This window comes from Telmatherina bonti (assembly GCF_933228915.1).
Source record: "Telmatherina bonti genome assembly, chromosome: 21".
In the NCBI taxonomy this organism is placed as follows: Eukaryota; Metazoa; Chordata; class Actinopteri; order Atheriniformes; family Telmatherinidae; genus Telmatherina; species Telmatherina bonti.
This window is the reverse complement of record NC_136630.1, coordinates 24,321,616-24,336,439: the sequence shown is the minus strand read 5'-3', so window position 1 is coordinate 24,336,439 and position 14,824 is coordinate 24,321,616. Positions and strand designations below refer to the sequence as shown.

The 14,824-nt window shown below is 39.9% G+C and overlaps 1 protein-coding gene across 4 annotated transcripts in view; it reads right to left on the bottom strand.

Annotated features, from left to right (window-relative positions):
• The window catches only part of spata20 (spermatogenesis associated 20), a 110,844-nt gene that overhangs the window by 60,543 nt on the left and 35,477 nt on the right, over positions 1-14,824 (bottom strand). The gene's annotated exons all lie outside the window — the stretch shown is intronic.

Below are 14,824 nucleotides of genomic sequence, written 5' to 3'. Positions count from 1 at the left end.
ATATCTGGGGCTGCAGCTGGATAACAGTCTGAGCTGGGCAGCTAACACAGATGCTGTGTACAAAAAGGCTCAGAGCAGGATGTATTTTTAAGAAGGCTGGCATCCTTTAGAGTCTGTTCAAAGTTACTGTACATGTTCTACCAATCGATTGTATCTAGTGCTCTTTTTTATGCTGTTGTGTGCTGGGGGGGGGGGGCAACGCTAAAAAGAGGGACACTCAGAGGCTGGACAGGCTCATAAGGAAAGCAGGCTCTGTGGTTGGACTCGGCCTGGACTCTGTGGAAAAGGTGGTGGAGCAGAGGACGCTCTCTAAGATCAGGGCAATCCTCTCCAATCAGAGCCACCCCCTATATCTTGTCTTCTCTCGGCAGAGGAGCTCTGTTAGCTCCAGGTTTCTCTCATTGGGCTGCTCCACTGATAGACTAAAAAACTCTTTCATCCCTCGTGCCATCAGGCTGTATAATGCAGCCACTTCAGGGAGGAGCAGGAGAGACTGATACTAGTCCTGAACTTTGTTTTTTTCAGTGCCTTAACTTGTAGCGCCTTAACCTGTAGCACTTTATCTTTTAATGCTGTTGAATTATTTATTTGTCTGGTTTTTTTAAACTTTAAATTTTCTCTTTTGCTGTTTTATGAATGTGAGCAACGGACAACTGCACAATTTCCTTCGGGATTAATAAAGTATTTATCTATCTATCTATCTATCAGTCAGACTTCTGCACCTGTTGACAGGTATTTTGTCCCACTGTTCATCAGAAAAGAGCTCTTATTTGTTCAAAACCGATTTGTTTGTTTTGTTTTTTCAACTCAGTTAAATGAAAAAAAAAAACCAAAAAAAAAACAAAACCAGTTTCTTATGTCACCAAATTATAATTTAGCAAATTTCTAGTACTTGTTTTTTTTAATCTCCAGTTATTTGAGTGACTGTTGTAAATTCATCCTTTTCTCTAATAAAAGGGTATGAATACATTTAAAAACGACTATATAAAATAACTGATGTTATATATCATAAAAATCATTTCCAATATTCTGTCAGATCCACAAAGACCACTTTGCCTACAATAGTGTAACATTTTAAAATCATTAACTCTGCTGGAATAATCTATGCTACAGCTTTTTATGTGACTGAGGGACCTCCACTATACATACATGAACATACAAAACACACATCATACTGTTTGTACCCTACAGTAGAAAGTAAATTACTTCATGTCGCATCTGAAAGGACTCATATTCAGTGACATTTAAGTATTGAATGAAACATTAATCCATGCTGCTCAGAAAAAAAGATCAAACTGTTTAAAATGTCAAAAAAAATCTGCTCCTTTGCAAATTTCTATTACAAAAACAAATTGACTAATGCCTGAAAAATACAATATGCACACACATGCCCTGTTTGCTGCTCAGACTGATTAGGAATGAGTACTGGACTGTGTTCCAGCTCTGTGCTCTGTCCTTTGTCTCACAGGGCATCAGTTTTCAGCTGCTGACAGTCTCTACAAGAACCTCTTCACTAAATCAGCGGCGTCTGCGATGAGATGTGAGGACGCCTCGGTGTCTGAGAAGAATTAACAGCCTCTCTCGTCAATCAGGCCCTGACACCTACGACAAACTTCACCAGCTTATGTTGCATTTAAGATGAAAAGGGAACTCTCATCTGTTAATGTCGTAAAAGTCACGTCGAGTTGAAAATGCTTTAGTGATCAAATCTGAGATATTGCAAGGACAAGGCCAGATGTCGCCACGGAAACCACATATATTTGGTCTAAACGGTGTAAATCATCTGACGGACTTCTGCTTCTACAAAAGGAGCTTGACACTTCAGAACCGCCTTCTTGTTTAACTCGTCAGCATTGCAGTTGTTAAGCTGGAAGCTGAGTTAATACCATAATGGGCGAATGGTTTTGTTTTCATGTTAGCCTCATCTCCATCAGAGCGCTCTGCGCAGGGGGAAGCATGAGATCCGAAGCAGGAGGCAGCAATCCATGCAGCGTATCAAAATCACTGAGAAAAACTCAGCACAAAGACTCTCTCAAGCATTGGTATCTAAATGAAACACAGCTAAACCATGAGCGCAGCGCCGTCCACTGAAAGCCCCAATGTGTGGGAATTCCTCCCATCTAGTGGTTTGCTTATCGAATGCAAACAACCGAAGCCGCGGAGAGTCAAATGTGAAAATGTCACCATCTGGCACAAGTTGGAGCGTCCTGTCAGGTGATGAGGTACATATTGATAAATAATTCTGTTTCATTACTGATGCAGATAAGTTACAAGCATGTCTTCCATGTATTTGGTACCAAGTTACAGCTAATAGCTAATGTCATTGTACGAAATCATGTGGTCACATCACCGCAAAACTCTGACAGTAACACAGAGATACTGTAACATACTTCAGACTGTTTTGTCTTAATAAAAGAACTCAGAATAAACTTTCTGGACTGAGACTTTAAATAGATTCTGTTGTGGATTTTTGCTGTATAGAAAACCAGATCAAAATAAATGAACTTGAACTGGTAGGGGAGTGGCGGGTCTCGTAAGGAGAGCGTGCACCTTGCCTATAATGACACGGACATCTCTACATGCTGTAAATGACCTTTTTCTGTGTTTACGTAAACAGGACATCATATTGGGGTCGGTGTAAAAACATACTGTACCAACTAAACGCTTACCCTTCAGCAGTATTTACACAAGGATTTTTATTTTAATTTAAAATTTGAAAGTAATTTATCCTGTACATTAAATCAAACATAGAAATATGTGGAATAAATAATAAATCCTTTCCAGGGACTTTCCTTTCCTGATGCAGTTGATGGTAGTTTGTCCAACTCAGCTGAGAGACAGATGAACTACAGTGACCCCTAAACACCACTAATAATTCCCTTAAAGTGTGAAATTAAAGACTGCCGGACTCCATCAGTGTGTTTCATTAGCTGTCAGCTGTACAGCGAGCCAGAATCACAAATAAGACCATTAAGTTTGGTGTCTGTAGAGAAACTGGGTGTAATGTCATAGCGAGTTAGAAGATATGGGCTGTTCCATCCTACTGTGGAGGAAATCTGTCCAATGAAAATTTATTTCAGGATACATGCTGGTGTATTTGTAATCATGTGTTGTCATAACATTTCATTTTGTATGTTCAGAAAAGTTGGGAACAGAAGGCCAAAGAAATTATTCTCAATCTCTTTGTTCACAGACGTCATTAGATTTACAAAAATATGAACAAATTTAACATTTAAATGTAAGAAAGGTTTTTAGAATATAAAGGATACATTGTTCAGGAATACTGTACAATCATCAGATTGGTGAGGGTGTCAGGACTGGGTATCAAAGGAGCAACTAGCAAAGGATTCAGACTATTATTTACTTCCAAAGAACAAAAAAGTTTGTTCTTGTTCTCAAAGGTTTTATCCATATGAATACTTTTCAGAAATCTATTTATCATTTAAAATGTAATTAATTGTATTTTTTAATTAATGTATTTTTCCAGACATCAATAGAGTCTGAGTTTACTAAATTAATATTTGTGTCAATTATCTGATTTAGTTGTAAACCAATTCATTTAAAATGAAAAAAATGTTGCATTTTTGCGGCAAATACTGTTATACACTTAAAGTGCAATTAATTAAGAGAAATTAATCACAGAGCCTAGTGGTTAGCACTGTGGCCTCACAGCAAGAAGGTCGCTGGTTCGATCCTTGGCTGGGGCAAGGCTTGGTCAGTGGTCTTTCTGTGTGGAGTTTGCATGTTCTCCCTGTGTATGTGTGGGTTCTCTCCGGGTACTGCGGCTTCCTCCCACTGTCCAAAAACATGCATGTTGGGTTAACTGGTTACTCTAAATTGCCCTTAGGAGTGAGCATGAGTGGTTGTTGTCTCTGTGTTGGCCCTGCAATAGACTGGCGAACTGTCCATGGTGTACTCCACCTCTCGCCCAGACACTGCTGGAAAAGGCTCCAGGTTCCCCGCGACCCTTGATCAGACTAAGCGGTTTGGATAATGAATGAATGAATGTACTTGGAGTATTTCCTTTTGTGAAAGAAAAAAAAAGTTGTCTTTCAGGCTTCACCTGGGTTTCAAAATGTAAATTTAACAAAGGGAAATTGTTAGAAATCAGAATTATATAGAAGAATCGTATTAAGACCACTTCTACCCACAGCATACTTGCCATAGTCCATATAAAAAAATAAATAAATAAAACCAACAACACAAAACAACTTAGATATTGACCACATGTGGCCCATAGCAGACTTGCCAAAATCCCAGTGATGCTGGTAGCTGACATCTCATCCACACAACACTTGTAACAGAGCCAAAAGTAGCCCCAACACATCTGTTGTCTAGGAGGACTTTGTTTTTAGTCCTGTTCTTAGTTGTATTGCTGGCACCAAACTTTAAATTGGTTCATATTTTCTAAATACAGTTAAGTTGGGCATTGAAAACACTACAGAACAAAGGAAGATTTGAATTTATAAGTGCGGCCCACATCACATACTATTAGACTATTCTGTCTCTGTGGGGCCAAAGCATGACTAAAGGGCCGATTCTTTCAAGGTCTTTTAAAAGACAAAGTCAACTTATACAATATACAAAACACCTTTTTCAAATATAATTTATGTTCACTGACGAGTTAAACGTAATTCTGAGCTGCATTTCGATCAGTCCATTAATCAGAAAAAAGGTATTCAACATCTTTTATGGTTGCTGAGTTTGCTTTCATCAGATCCAGAGGAGTACTATAAGAGAGGAAGATGAAGAGAGGGAGCTTCATGAACCATTGAGACAGCAGTAAACACAGCTGAATCACTGCTGCTTGACTTAACAATGAGGAGGATGATGATGCTCGCCAGAACAGGAAGGGTGAACAGGCAACCCAACAGAACACAATCCAAACTGTTCTCCTGAAGATAAATGATCTAAACAAGTTAGTCTGCACTGACTGAGCTGTTTGTAGAGTCGCTGTATGTAGATCAGAGAAACATTGTTGGAGGATGTTCTTGGAAAAAAAAAAAGAGTTGCCCAGTAAGTGTACAAAAAAATTCAGTGTTGGCACTGATTACGAACAAAATGCTCAGTTACTGAAAGGAAGGATCCATTCACTGCCAACGAGATGCTGGCTTCACTCAGTGCTCCACAGTGTTTATAGCAGCACACACTGCGTTGTTATTTAGTAGATTTGAGTTGTTTCTTTCAAACTTTACATGACACTTTTCGGAAAGTTTTCATGAGTAAAATACAAACTCACTGGCCATGTTGTTAGGTCACACTTAACTCTTGTTGACATAGACTCAATATAGACTCAGGGATTTTGCTCCATATTGACACCAAAGGTGCTTTACTGGATTGAGATCTGGAAACTGTGGAAGCCATTGGAGTACATTGTCATAGTGATGACTGGGGCATGGTACAATATTCTGCCGGATGTGGCCATGAGTATATCACTGTTAGACCAGCAACCTGAGCTGTTAACACAAGCCAGAATGGGTTCATGCTTTCATGCTGCTAGCCATCTAAGGGTGAGTTAGAACTAGAACTGATTTGTCTGCTTTAAATGGACCCTTGTCTGCTTTTACAGATAATACAGTTCATTTGGAATGCACATTCACACGATAGTACAGATCAAGGAGGCAAACTCGGTCTCAGTTCACTTCCAAGTGAACCCTGATGCTGTTCGCTTACAGTGTAAAGCAAACAAAACTCTCAGCAAACCAAATACAGGAAGTAACATAGAACAACATGGCAGATATCTCACTGCCTCTTCTGCTGCTCACACAGACTCTTGTTAAACTGCATTGGAGCCATATTTACTTCCTCTTCCTTTTTGATCAGTGATAGTATGGAGTAAAACGTCCCCTTGCAAGTGTTACTGGAACTATCTGCCACTGCTCAGGTAGTTTGGCCTACTTGTAGTTTGTACAAAGTGCAAGTTCAGTGTGAAACCAAACCAAACAAAGATGCAAAACGTTTTGCAAATATCCCATTCAGTCGAAACAATTCACGTGACTATCCTGGTAGGAATGCACCATGAATGCAGCAACTAAAGCTATCCAGCATGTTAGTCTGTGACACGACAACTCAACTCTGTCCTACGAGGGCCATATTCCTGTTTTCACTGTGTCCCTGCTCCAACAAACCTGACTTAAATTAAAGAATCTAACAGCCTATGGAGTTCTGCACCATGACTCATTAATCTGAGTCAGCTGTGTTGGAGTAGGGACACAATGAAAACCTGCAGGACTGCAGAGCAGTCGTCTGCCAACCTGGAAAATGGTGGTTAAATTCCACTCTTCCCATGGTTGAAGTGTCCATGAGCAAGACAGTGAAGCTCCCCACGTGTCTGTGACACAGCAAAGAACTTGACATATAAAATGCTGAAGTGCCAAATGGGTGAATGTGACAGACACTAACATGCTTTACATAAACCTGTAAATGATCTATGCATCTGAATCAGGTGTGTTGCTGCAGGGACACATGAAATAAGGATTCATGTGATTAGGGATTCGGGATTTAAAGCAGGGAATTCTGGCCTTTGAGGACTGGATTTGAAGATCCTGCTAACTATTATTAGCAAGGAATTGAACAGGGGTACCTAATGGAATGACCGGCAAGTGTAGTTTCAGCTCCACACAACATTGTATTGAATAAAAGTGAAAGTAATCTTAAAGTGAAACCTGTCAGAAAATACCTGCATTTCATTCAGCACTTCTTCAACTTCATACAATATAAACAAGTTAGCTAAGCTGCACTGAATTACATATATCATAGATATATGGACATAAACAAGGCAACATGTGCGAAACTAGTGCTGAATAATGTTTGTGTGTATTCATAAATACACAGCCAGGCATTTTATCACACCTGTCGGGGCCGATAATATCCTCCTATCAGTTCCGAGAGGCTTTCCTTTGAGCTAACTGAGATGTGGACAAACAGAACTGCTGCAGATGCACAGACGGGATACAACCACAGCAGCAGGATTTTACTGTATCTCAAACTACACCACAAAAGCTGCCTACTATCAGCAGGATCCTCCCCCGTAGCTGTATGGATGTATTGGTATTAGAGGATAAAAGAAATATGCATCATTCTAGATTACCAAATTGAAGGCGGATGGATTGAGATGGATTGGTTATGTGACAGAATGCTAAAGAATGATTATGTGCAAACTAAAGAGTGAAGGAAGGGGGAAATAAAGAGGAGGAGAGGCAATCTGATTGCATTCCCGTTTGCCAATACACTTTCCCACAGCTGTCAGTCAACCTGGCTTTTGTTCTCTTGCTGGTTATTGAGCTTAGCAGGTCATTAGCAGAGAACAGAGGGATCAATTCCCAGCACAAAATAAAAATAAACCCAGACAAAAACAAACACGTAGCCTAACAAGGAGCTTTGATTTGTGACTGGGGGGATTGTGATCGAGGGGGAAGGAACAAGAGGGGCAACAAGGCAGCAGATCAAAACAAGGGGAGCTCAGAGTTCACTGAGGAGGACTGTGGGACTGCTGAGCCGTAATCCTCCTCTGCACCATGGTGTAGCAGTGCTAGTTAGCCTCACACTGGGCTCTCCATCTCCATCCGGCTCAATCACTCGTCCTATGTGCCGGCACTTCACATCACCCTGCCATCTCTTCCCGACGTCTCCAGGGTCTTGTTAGGGATTCCAGGTCGTTTCCTTCCACAGATGATTTTTAAAGGACTCTCTCCTTCTTGCTCTTGTCACATTTATCCTTTATTCCACCCCGTCAGGCTCTCCTCTCTAAAAGGCCAATGGGAACGGGAAACCAAGACACTCATCCTCCTTGGGATGTAACATCTTCCTTCTTAAATCCTACAAAATCCTTGTAATACTTTTTTGTTTCTCCTTAACAACTACCGCAGATGCTTCCACCAGGATCAAATGCTAATTTCTCAGTTTTCTTTCCTGCAGTACACTGCCTGGTTCTGGTTGTCTAACACCGACAGAGAGTTGCATGTACGGCGTTTGAGGGTAAAAGCAGAGAAACGAATTAACGAGCAGTACTAACAGAGACACTCAGGCCAACAGCTGTGGGGGTTTCAGTGGAAGTTGTTATTCTTGTAAAATGGTTTTTTTCTACACGTGAGACATGAAAAAAAATCTTCCCCAGAGGAACTCACACTCTGAACAGCTGTCAACTCCTCCGTAGAGATGCTTTGTTGCATCATGCACCCCAACCAACTTAAAGAAAAATAGTTTAATCTTTATGTTTAGATCTGTATGACTTCCATTTAGTGGAATGTGGTCTAAAAGTATCAATGCAGGGAAAAGAAAGCAGGAGATGACTTTTCTTCTCAGACCAAATTAGCTATTTTTGTAGCTATTAGCAGTTGCGCATTTAGCACCTGTAACGAACCAGCCAGTTAAGTTCTGTAGGATCTATAATTATGTCAATAAGTGCTAGAAATCACTATTTTGATCACAATTAAAAAATGTATCAACTGAATCACCACAACTGAACTTTGGCAGAATTTTGCGCTTCCTAATGAAGGTTAACTTGTCATCCATCGGGCATCCTACAAAGATTCGGAGTTCTCCAGCCAGTAAACGTGTTGTCGCTCTTTTGCCTTTCTTTACTGAATCAGCTCTGACACGTTCAAAGCGGCCAGTGTTCAGATATCCGGTCGCTGAGGTGTGACATGGTACCATAAAGCAAAATGCAGGGGTGCTGTGAAATGTGGTGTCTCAGCCTCAGGACGTTGCTGGGCAACAACGGCTCAAGGAATGCGCATAATAAACGTCAGAGTCAGAAGCACAGAGTTGGAAGGTCAGAAAATGATGTAGTGTTGTTGTTAATGTTTACCAGTATCACAAGTTCTGCTGTGATACAATTTGGATTTGACTGGATACAAAAGAGACTGTATGAGAAGTGTAGGTTGTCAGAACACAGCATATGAAAACTAGTCCACAGGGATTGGATGCTTGCGTTCAGATCGCAGCACAGCTGAATGCTTCAGTCCGAGAGAGAGAGCCCGAAAGTTAACTGAAGCATTTTATCAATATAACTGGGGGCAGCAGGTCAGCTGGTCGGAGGGTTTCCTGCAAGCAGAGATTCGTCAGATGAAAATACACAACAACCTCATGTGACACTGCAGCACAGGACACGGGTACCTGGGTTGGTACCAGTGGATGGAACTATCACAGTTTTGCAGTCAAACTTGATAAAAAATTCTTTTACTGGTAATCAAATAATTATCATATTCTTACTAATAACAGAATTGAGCTGCTATCTGCTGATATCTAATATGCCTTCAACTGTAGAACTACTTCTGCTGACATCAGCATCAGGTCTGCAATCATTTTAATCCAATCCCCCAACTCTTTACAGGCAACATCTATCCATAGTTTGTTACCTATTACTTATTGTAAGGAACGCCTACTCATTACTTAAATCCGTTAACACTGTTTTCAACTTTTTTTTTTCATTTTATTTGGTTAAAAAATTGGTCAAATGGTAAATCTGATTGAGAAAAGAAGAGATAAGCGGAGGCAAAGGAGAAAGGAGGAGTGGATTCATCTGACGAGAGTCTAAAAGTCACTGATCCAACAAAGCTTGCAGGCAGCTTTCCAGTGGCTGGATACATGGATGTTGATTACAAGCCGGTTGTCGTGCTGAAATCCAATCCCCTGCATGATCATTCATGTTCATTATACTAAATCACAAGCTGAAGGTTTTATCAAGTCAACAATATACACACAGTAAAGATTTGATCCAGTCTGTTAAAGCCTGCAGTGAGCAGTATTATCTGATGTTTTTTTAGGAAGAAGAATGGACTAAAAATAATTGTTTAAGATTAGTCTAAAAGTGTGTGTGTGTGTGTGTGTGTCTCCCCGGAAATATAATGCAATCAGTAGAAGCAGGGCGTTTACAGTATGACATGTTATCAAATAATTACCCCAAAACCAGCATAATGCAATATTGGGCATACACTTCAAAAAATATAATTGTATAAATAAAAAAGACATACAAAGAGCTAGGACAGTAAATGGGTCAATGAACCAAAAAAGTAAATTTACTGAGTAGTATGAATTCTGGTCAACTTCTGTTGTTTTTACATGTGCTCCATAGAGAAATGTGAAATTTAAACGATCTAAATTCTGGATTTGTGGTACACAACAATGTAAAAGAAAAATTCCGGCTTCAATTTTACCATTATGACGGTAGGCTTTTTTCTTTTCTTTTGGTTGTCTTCACTGTTTGCTACAAAAATGCATAAAATATAAGCACAATCATAAACACGCTAACACAGGCGAAAAGAGCAGTCACGGCAAAGTGTGCGAATGGGGCTAATTGCTCGTAAGATTTCATCTCTATTTGTGTTCCAACTTCCACACTCTCGTAATTTCAGCAGCCTCGCTATCAACAAACCCTGACCCAGTTCCAATCAAGATTTATTTCTGTGTGATCGAAAAATAAATAAACCACAATTTATGGCAGCAATTACAATTAAGAGTGATGTTTCAGCCTGGCTTCGGAGGGGGGGGGGGGGGGGGGGGGGCACTGATTCCAACCAGCAAATGAGTTCATGGTGATATAATAGAATAAATTAATCAAATGAAGTAAAGATCTGAGTGTGTGTGTGTGTGTGTGTGTGGTGTAAGATTAGCATGAGTTGGTTTCTGAGCACCTCGTTCACCACAGTTAGTTTTTGGCAGCTTTAAACCGGGGAGGCCGAGTAATAAGTTTTAAATAAATTAGACAAGTTTTCCACTCAAAGCTACCTGATGTTACGTGGAGCACAATCACCTTCCGTACTCTTCCTTCAACAGGCTTATTAGATTATCTCATTTAACATCATCTAACGTTGTTCCATCGTTAGAGCTGTGATAGGTAACCCTCTTTTGTCCCCTCAGCTGTTTCAGCTGATCCCCGTTCTGCCTTCCTAAAACATGTTATAACTGCACAAACTTCTTCCTATACGTCTCTGTTACAGCTGTATTTGCAACTAAAAGCTTCAGCTCCAACTAAAGTCCGGATGAAAAGAAAGCTTGCAAACCATCAAACGGATGTCACTTTTGAAAGGAAGGAATCAGTTTCAACAGCAGTGGATATCATGGAGTACTGTTATCAAATAGTGGAGAAAAACATGCGTTCTGGTCTGACCAAACCAAGGCTGAACTTTTTGGGATGCGATTTTGTTAGGTACCATGGATAAGAAAAAAAAGAATGAACAAAAATCACCCTGCATGAATAAAAGAACACCAAACCATGAGTAAAGCATGGTGGTGGCAGTATCATGGTTTGATGTTGCTTTTCTTCAGCTGAAACTGGGACTTGAGCCTCAGCTGGGGAGGGGGGGCTCGAACGGTGGCCTTTCTGTGTGAAGTTTGCATGTTCTTTCAATGTATGTGTGGGTTCTGTCTGAGTACTCCGACTTCCTCCCACTGTCCAAAGACATGCATGTTAATTGGTTACTGTAAATAACAGGTGTCGAACTCCAGGCCTTGAGGGCGGGAATCTGGCAGGGTTTTATTGTTTCCCTCTACCAACACAGCTGATTCAAATTTAAACGGATCAAGCAGCGTCTTTAGCTCTTCATATCAAAATGGAACATTTTCTTTAAAAGATAAAGTATATAAAGTACATTATTAGTGGCATTGTGAAAATTAATAAATAATAATTAGTATGTAAAACATATTGAATGTATTGACCATTACTGATGATGAAGGGCATCATTGTAAGTACAAATATAACATGGAAAATATTATTATTATTAAAGTAATTATTGTTATGTTAATACAGTGATTGTGGTGAATTTGAGCCATTTTAAGAGTTAATGTTATTTTGGGGTTTGATGTGAATTACTGGAATATGTGAAAAATTATTCATTGTCGTATTGTGTGTTTATTTTGTGCCTGAGCTGGTGTGCACAAGTATGATGTGGGATTGGATTACCCCCCCCACCACCCATTATTCGTGTGACTTCTTACATGGACATTGAGATGGAACAATACCAGCAGCAATGAGCTGCAGCTAATTGGGATCCAAATCAACAAACAATGAACAACTCATGAATTAATTAATTTGTTGTTAAATTAGGTGCCATTTCACCACTTAGACTGATAATATTAATGGATGAGATTTCTCTAGCGCTTGCCAAAACATGTGTAGCCATGGGGGGGCACACTGACAGGAGGCAAGGACGGTGATTGCAGAGACATAACTAGGAGTGGAATATCGAATAGAAAAAAAAACAAATATCGGTATTTTTTTGCTTCACAATTTTAAAATGGATGTTTTTGTTGAAAAATCTATTTTCTTCTTTAAATAAATACAAATAATCTATTGTAAAATTTTTGTCATTTTTTTTTTTATTGATTTTATTGATATTTTTTTTACTTGTCTTCTTGGGCATTCTAGCAGCAGAATGATGATCTGGCTACTGGGTTGTTTTTTCCAAATTGAAATTAGGAAAAATGACAAGCAGAAAAAAAAAAAGTACATTTTTTTTGTTTTTGTCTACAAAAATCAGCAATAATGAAGAATCATGAGAATCGCAATTTAAATCGAATCGGCACCCAAAAAACTGGGATAGAATTGAATTGTGACAAAAAGCATATCATAACAGCCCGAGGCATAACAACAGATTGACTGAAGGAATCAGGATTTGATCAGCCAACTTCCTGCTCATGTCTCCCAACTCACTGCCACTGTTTGGTTTTAGATTTCTTTGGCACTGAACATGCAGCTATAGATTTTATGGTAATTGTGGTTCAAGATGTCCCAAACATGGTTTGATCCCTTACATCCATAATGTAATCACTAGAAAAGAGATCTTAAACAGTGTTTATGCAGCTGGAGGGAAAAAAAACAACAAAGAAAACCCCTATGTGTAATCCCTTTACTTCCTACCTGCAGCGACTTGCACATTAGCAGACCAAAGTGTCCCACTCTGCAGTCCAGATTCTGCTGGCCTAATCCAAAACTATTAATAACTGTGAAAACAGTGAAATCAATAAAAGTCTTAAAATGAACAAATGTTTTGTATCCGCTGTTTCTGCAGAAATAACACCAATAGAAAGCTTTCCAACATGTCTGACACGTGATGCTCTCATCAGGTGAATTACCGGTGCAGCCACTGTGCATTCGGAGCAACACTCACCTTCTTTAGTTGTGAAAATGCAGACAGTAATATCTCACAGCGAAACTTTGCAAAAGAAAAAATCATATTTGCTGAAAAGCTTCAACAGCTTCAGATGCTGAAGACTTCTCCTCCTTGATTCCCCAGATAAGAGTTCTGCCGCAGGTAAAATACTTTATAATACTCTAAATGTTAAAGAAATCCAGTAGATAAAAACTAGCAGCTACATTTTCACCGAGAAGTTAGTTTCATCATAGTTTCATGAGCAAACTTGCTGTATGTAATTAAACTGGTAATAACAAGTGTGTTTTCAGCAGATCCTGATGTTGACAAGCGGAGGTGATGTGCAACAGTGAGGAAAAACAGGGTTCAGACCATCAATTATTTATGCTGGAAGTCAATTATTTAACTGCCAAACTGTTCCAGATGATGTTTCCTGTCGATCAGCAGCTATTTTCCCCTTAGCTCTCTCATCCCATCACTGCTGTTCTCCTGTGTGTGTTTCACATATATATGCATGTGACATCTTGTGATTTGCATGTGTACCAGAACCTGCCCGTGTGCTGCATCTGCTGCTGTCCGAGCATGTGCTTGTGGACATGCTGTTATCAGAAGGTGGGTGATTCACATCTGCTGAAGGAAGCGGTGCTATTTCTCTGGGAAGGTTGGTATCACACGCCCAAGCATGAGTGTATGTGTGTACTTGGCGTGGGAGTGGATCACAGTGCCTCAGCCTGGCTGAGATAAATGATGCTACAGCCACAAACAGCTGTTTTCTCTCCTCAAATGAGCTCATTTAGGTCAAATTAGCCATCGTTAGGGGGTCGCCTTACTGAAAAAACCTGCTAAAGTTTCAAAGTGCTGGATGATACTAGAGGGTGTGTCTCTGTCTATAGCAGGGGTAGGTAACTCTGTTCCTCCAGTGCCACAGTCCTGCAAATGTTAGGAGTTTCTCTGCTGCAACAAACCTGGCACACATCAGACCAAATGAGCAGACCTGTGCAGAGCTTGACATCAAACCCTGCACAAGTCTGCCGATTAGCCGTTGATCTGCATCAGGTGTGTTGCAGCAGGGAAACTCCTAACATCTACAGGACTGTGGCACTGGAGGACCCTGGTCTATAGCATCCAAAGCATCAAAGATGATGATGTGTATCACAAAAAAAGCCAAACACTGCAAAAACTGTTAAAAATCTTAAATTGAGTACACATATGCTTATTTTTTTTAAAAGATAAGATAATTAGTTTTTATGCCAGAGAATTCCTCGTATTTTTACTTGTTTTGGGAAGTCTTGACGAGCCAAATTTTCTTGTTTTGTTGGCGGATAATTTATCTTATTTTAAGCAACATTTACCTAGTTTTTGTATATTTTTTTCTTGTTTTTTAAGGCTGAGTTTTTGCAGTGAAGAAATTGAGTGAAAATCACCCAAAGGCCGAGTCTGGAGACAATTCTATGTAGCTGACAGGGCTGCTACACGACTAGTCCTGGTTAGACGTGATGGAGTGTAAACATCCCAAGAAATAACACATCCAACCTGGTAACGGCTTTGTTTAGCTTAGATCTTTGTGCCCTGTCTCTGTGTGGGTATCTGGACTGGCCTGATGTTACCAGTGCCAATAACTGGTAACAGTAGTTTATATTTCAGAGGGGTTCTGATGAAAAAGCACGTGGAAAAGAGATGGAGTGTGTCGCTGGACAATTGCTGCTTTAATGCCGTGTTCTAATTCTAGTGGC